Source organism: Camelus bactrianus, chromosome 10 (assembly GCF_048773025.1).
Source record: "Camelus bactrianus isolate YW-2024 breed Bactrian camel chromosome 10, ASM4877302v1, whole genome shotgun sequence".
In the NCBI taxonomy this organism is placed as follows: Eukaryota; Metazoa; Chordata; class Mammalia; order Artiodactyla; family Camelidae; genus Camelus; species Camelus bactrianus.
The window spans coordinates 10654191-10660235 of record NC_133548.1 but is presented as its reverse complement, the minus strand read 5'-3'; positions in this window follow the sequence as shown (position 1 = coordinate 10660235).

Genomic DNA, 6045 nt, shown 5'->3' with positions numbered 1-6045 from the left:
AAAGGTCATTCATGAAATCACAGAATTGGAAGGGATTTTAGAGATTGTCTAGTGGCCATCATCTTGAATCCCCATATCTCAAAGGGCCTTCAAGAAAATTAATGGAGTTTTCAATGTACTTTTACTATTTCAAAAGCCCTAACTTATATCATATATTTTCTTGGAATAATTTTATACATGTATTATAATTATTACTACTACCACTACTTGGGTTTTTTTTTTTTTTCCTATTGTTTGTTTAAAAGATAGCATTAGGCAGATAGTAGTTTTCAGAATTTGGAGGTTGGAGGCAATATATAAGAATGGTTAAAAGAGTAGGTCTAATTCAGACAGACTTGGACTCACACCTTGGCTCAGCCACTGACTGTATGTGTGTCCTTGTGTGAGTTAAACTTTCTAAGCCTTGGTTACCTTGTCTGTAAAGTGGCAATGATAGTACTGCTCCCCCCTCGCAAAACAGCTGTGGAGACTGAATGAGATGATGCATCTGCGGTGTTTATCATGTTACCTAACCTTTATTAGCTTTACAATGATTATTGTGGGGTTTATGGAGAAAACATTGTAAAATTTGTATCATACAGAGAATCTTGAGAGCTGCTGACTTTATTCAACCTTACTTCCACTACAGATATTCATTCCCAATATTTTATTTTCAGCTTTGTTGAGGTATAATTGACAAATAAAAATTGTATGTATTTAAGGTGTACAATGGGGTGCTTTGTAATACATACATATATATATATAATAGTGAAATGATTACCACAATCAAGATAATTGATATATCCTTCACCTCATATAGTTGCTTTCTTTGTTTGTTGAGAATATTTAATATCTACTTGCTTAGAACATTCCAAGCACACAATACGGTTTTATTGACTTTAGTCACCATGTTGTGCATTAGGTCTCTGGAACTTATTCACCTTATAACTGAAAGCTTGTACCCCTTGGCCAGCATCTCCCCATTTCCCCTACTCCCTGACACTAGGTAACGAGCCTTCTACTGTCTAAGTTCAACTGGTTTAGCTCCCACACGGATGTGATATCACTATTTGTTTTTCTGTGCCTAGCTTGTTTCTCTTGGCATAATCTCCTCCAGGTTCTTCCATGTTGTCACAGATGGCAGGATTTCATTCTTCATTAGGCTAATATTCCATTTTATATGTATGTATATACATAAAACTTTCTTATCCTTTGTCCACCGATAGACACTTAAGTTGATTTCATACCTTGGATACTGTGAATAATGCTACAATGAAGATGAGAATGCAGATCTCTCTTTGAGATTCTGATTTCATTTCCTTTGGATATATACCCAGAAATGGGATTGCTGGATCATATAGTGGTTCTATTTTTAATTTTTTTGAGGCATCTCCATGCTGCTTTCCATCATGGCTGCACCAGTTTAAATTCCCACCACCAGTGTACAAAGGCTCCCTTCTCTCCACATCCTTGCCGAGACTTACCTTTGACTTTTTAATAATAGCCGTCCTAACAGGTATGAGGTGTGATATCTCATTGTGGCTTTGATTTGCATTTTCTTGGCGAATAGTGATGTTGAACATGTTTTTATATACTTTTTGGCCATTTGCATGTCTTCTTTGGAGAATTGTCTATTCAGTTTTTTTGCCAATTTAAAATGGGGTTATTTGTATTTTTTGCTTTTGAATTATATGATTTCCTTGCATGTTTTGGATATTATCCCATTATTGCATATATGGTTCGCAAATATTTTTTCCCATTTTGCAGTTGCCTTTTTATTTTTATTTTTTGATTGTTTCCCTTGCTGTGCAGAAACTTTTAACACTTATAATGGAATCCATACATCTAACCATGGTCCTTAAGGTTCTGCATGATTTGCCACTACCTCCTCTCTGGCCCCATCGCCTACTCCTCTCCATCTCTCCATCCACATTGCTCTTCCTGTGATTCACTAAACCTGCCAAATAATCCCTGCCTCAGGACTCTTGCACATGCCGAATTTGTTCCCCTGAGAATGCTCTTTCCATATATATATGTATATACATATACACACATTCTGGAAACCTTGTAAAATTATTTTTACTTTTTATTGTGATAAGAACACGTTACATGAGATCTAGCTTCTTAGCAAAAAATGTTTTTAATTAAAGTACAGTCAGTTACAGTGTATCAATTTCTGGTGTACAGCATAATGTCCCAGTCATGCATATGTCTAAACATATATTCGTTTTCATATTCTTTTTCATTAAAGGTTATAACAAGATATTGAATACAGTTCCCTGTGCTACACAGAAGAAATATCTTAACAGATTTTTAAGTGTACCACACAGTGTTGTTAACTACAGGTATGACGTTGTACAGCAGATCTCCAGAACATACTTGCCCCTCCTCTTTTTATTTATGCTTTTCAGACCTCTATTCAAAAGTCATTTTCCCAGAAAGGTCATCCTCCACTCCTTTAAAGTTAGCCACCCCACCCTCTATTACACTATTTTCCACATAGCACTTATCACTACCTAAAATTATATGATTCTATTTATTGTTTTATTCTTTGTCTGTTCTTCCTCACAAGGACGTAAGCATCATCAGGTCTAGGGCTTTTCCTCACTGCTGTCTCCACTCCCTACATCAGTGTCAGCAACACAGAGTAGGTACTCAGTAAATAAATGTTCAGTAAATGAACTCGATGGCGATCCTTGTGAAGGAAGGACATGATGCAGTTAATGTCAGGCTTTGGCATCCCTCAGAGAGGAGAAATTTCAGGAGACTCCAGCAGCCCTGCCTCTCTGGTCCCCAAATGATAGGTGATGCTTTCAAGCTCTGAGGGAGATAAATGCTTAAAGATCACTCTGCTAACTTAGCCTCCTTCTGATTTTCAATGAGCCTGAGATAAGTTTTGGCTTTTGTTTAGAAAAAGCCTCTCTGTTGAGGGGTTCCCTCCTTTTTTTTTTCTTCCTATTTTTTTTGTTTAGGCAATTAAACAAATGTATAAAAAGCTGACAGAAAACATGCAAAAATATTCATTTGTCTTAATACATATTTATAACCGTCTATGGTCTTGCTTTGGTCTGGTTATAAAGACGTTTCCTGTTGCTGTGATGGTGGTGGGCAGAGGATTTAGCCTCCTTTGCTTTGCGTATTTTCACATTCCTCTATTTACACTTCCTGTATTTTCCCACTTCTTCTTGATCCTTGGTGAAGACCTTTTAGCACACTGAATTCATACACCAGATGATTTGATTATTCTTGGACAATTAGACATTTTTGTTCCCTGTAGGTTATATAATTTGCTTCTTTCCTTTAGCTACAGAAACAATACAACTAGAAATAGCTTGATAGGAATACTTTCTTCCTCCTTTTGACTGGCTTCTTTAGAATTAATTCCCAGCAGTAGGAATATTAAGTGCCTAATATTTTTTCTTTAAGATTCCCAGCTAGGAGACGATGCCCTGTCTCTTATAGATAGAATGTGGCAAATCATTATTTTCCCACAAGACCATATATATAAAGCTTAAACATGCAAAGGAGACAAATATGAGGACATACTCATGGCAAGCCAGCGCAGAGTAGTGATTAAGAGCGTGAAATCTGCAGTCTTTTGGCCAGAGCTGGAATCTGTGCTTTGGTTTTCTCATCTGTCAAATTAGGGCAATAATAGCTCCTACCTCATAAGTTTATTTTGAGGAGCAAATTAGTTAATTGGCATAAAGTGCTTGGAAAATACCTAAAACCCAATAAATGTTATTATTATTTGTAATGCAGTGGGCATCAAGAAGCACTCAATACACATTAGCTAATATTTTAATTTTATTCTTTCTTCAAGTTTCCCCTGCGGCGACTCAGGATACTTGGCTTTGTCAAGTTAGCTTAATAATTTTCTTAAAAATTGAATTGCATTTACTAAATGGAAACTACGTGTGAGTATGTGTGTAAAGACAAACAAAATATAGACGCTGCCCTCAAAGATCCTAAAAGTGTATTGTGTAGCCAGGGAGATGGCATATACACAAATAACTCAAGAGTGAATAGAGCAGAATGAAAGGAATGTGTTGACTACGAGTGTGAAAGAGCCAGTTTCAAGCTTCCAAATCAGCACTTTCCTTTGAGGTGCGTGGCGCTTCTGGCCACGATGGCTTTGGTTCAGATGCTTCCATAGAATAGTTGGTGCAGGGACTGCGCTGCAGTGGGTATTCAGGGAAAGCAGGCTGGCTGGAAAAACAGACTTCCTTCAGTTCCATTCCAGGAGTGATTGATTATAAGTTACTTGAATGAAGGACTAACTTAGCATTCTTGGAATGACAATTTTCTTACTGAAAATATAGTGATCGAGGGATTAGACAAAGATTTTTCTTAAGAAAAGATTCTGTATAAATTGTTTACTTTGCTCTAAAAATTTGTAAAATATTGTATTCCACAGTTTGAGAGCAACACTGCTTGCTTATATCATGTTATAAGTTTGTACTTTAAAATGGTAAGAATATTGATATTTATTAAAGAATATTAGAACATAGAAACAATCTAAATGTCCATTGACAGATGACTGGATAAAGAAGCTGTGGTATAGTCATACAATGGAATACTACTCAGCCATAAAAAAGAACAAAATAATGCCATTTGCAGCAACATGAATGGACCTGGAGATTGTCATACGAAGTGAAGTAAGCCAGAAAAAGAAAGAAAAAACCATATGATATCACTTATATGTGGAATCTAAAAAAAAAAAAAAGACAAACCTGTTTACAAAACAGACTCACAGACATAGAAAACAAACTTATGTTTACCAGTGGGGGAAGGGGGTGGGAAGGGATAAATTGGGAGTTCAAGATTTGCAGATACTAAATAATATACATAAAATAGATAAATAAGTTTATACTGTATAGCACAGGGGACTACATTCAATATCTTGTGGTAACTTTTGGTGAAGAAGAATATGAAAACGAATGTATGTATGTTCATGTATGACTGAAGCATTATGCTGTACACCAGAAACTGACACAACATTGTAAACTGACTACATTTCAATAAAAAAATATATACATAAAGAATATTAGAAAATACAGTACAGGGTAAAAAACCTTTCAGGCTCGTCACTCAAAGACAACATTTTCCCTGCAGTATGGTGATTGTAATTTTTTAAACCTCACTTTCTGTTTAGAATTACATCACAAATATTTTCATGTGATTACATTGTCTTTATAAATATAATTTTAAACAATTGCATACTATTTCATTAACTGAATTGAGCATTTTCTACTAAGTCATTATCTTTCATTATTCCCTATTATTTCCCTATTATTCATTATTTCTTTCATTTCCATTCACATTACCTATTAAAATTATGCTGTGATTTTTATGTTGTGTATAAAGATTTCTGTTGTTGTCATTGTCATTCTGTTTTAGACTCATTTCTAATTTTAGACTCCTGAAGTTTACTAACTAAAGTCAAACGCTAATGTTTTACTTGGAAAATTTCAAATGTACACAAATTAAGAGGCTAGTGTAATGAACGCTTATATATGCATTACTCAGCCTGGAAAACTATCAGTTTTGACAAAATGTGAGCATTGAAAAAGATTATTATTTTCCTACAGCGTTGAGCCTTTCCCCTTTCCTCCAGTGAGCCTGGCGCTGCTCCTTTCTCCACGACTTTGCCAGTGCTGAGGATCATTGTTAAAAATTAAACCAAAAGAAAACACAATGTTAAAACTTGTTCACTTGTTAAACCAAAAAACAATGGTGGTTGAATGTTTCAATTTGCACGTTTTTGGCTCCATCCCTCTGTTTAAGATGGAAAGTGTTTTTGTCATGGCCTGGCCTCTCTGAGAACCCCCCCAGGAGATCAACGCAAAAACCCTTCTGCAGGCTGCTACCTTTGGCCATTTGAACGTCATTGAAAAGGTAATCTACAAACACAAGACTCTAGTTGTGTCTACCTTGCAGCAAATTAAAACAACACAATTTAAGGGTCATGTGCATAAGGACTGAGCAGCTTAGACCAAAGCTGGGGTGGCTGAGGTGGGGCAGTGGAGCATGGTTGTTGAGGGATTTCCTGAAGTTATACCTCAG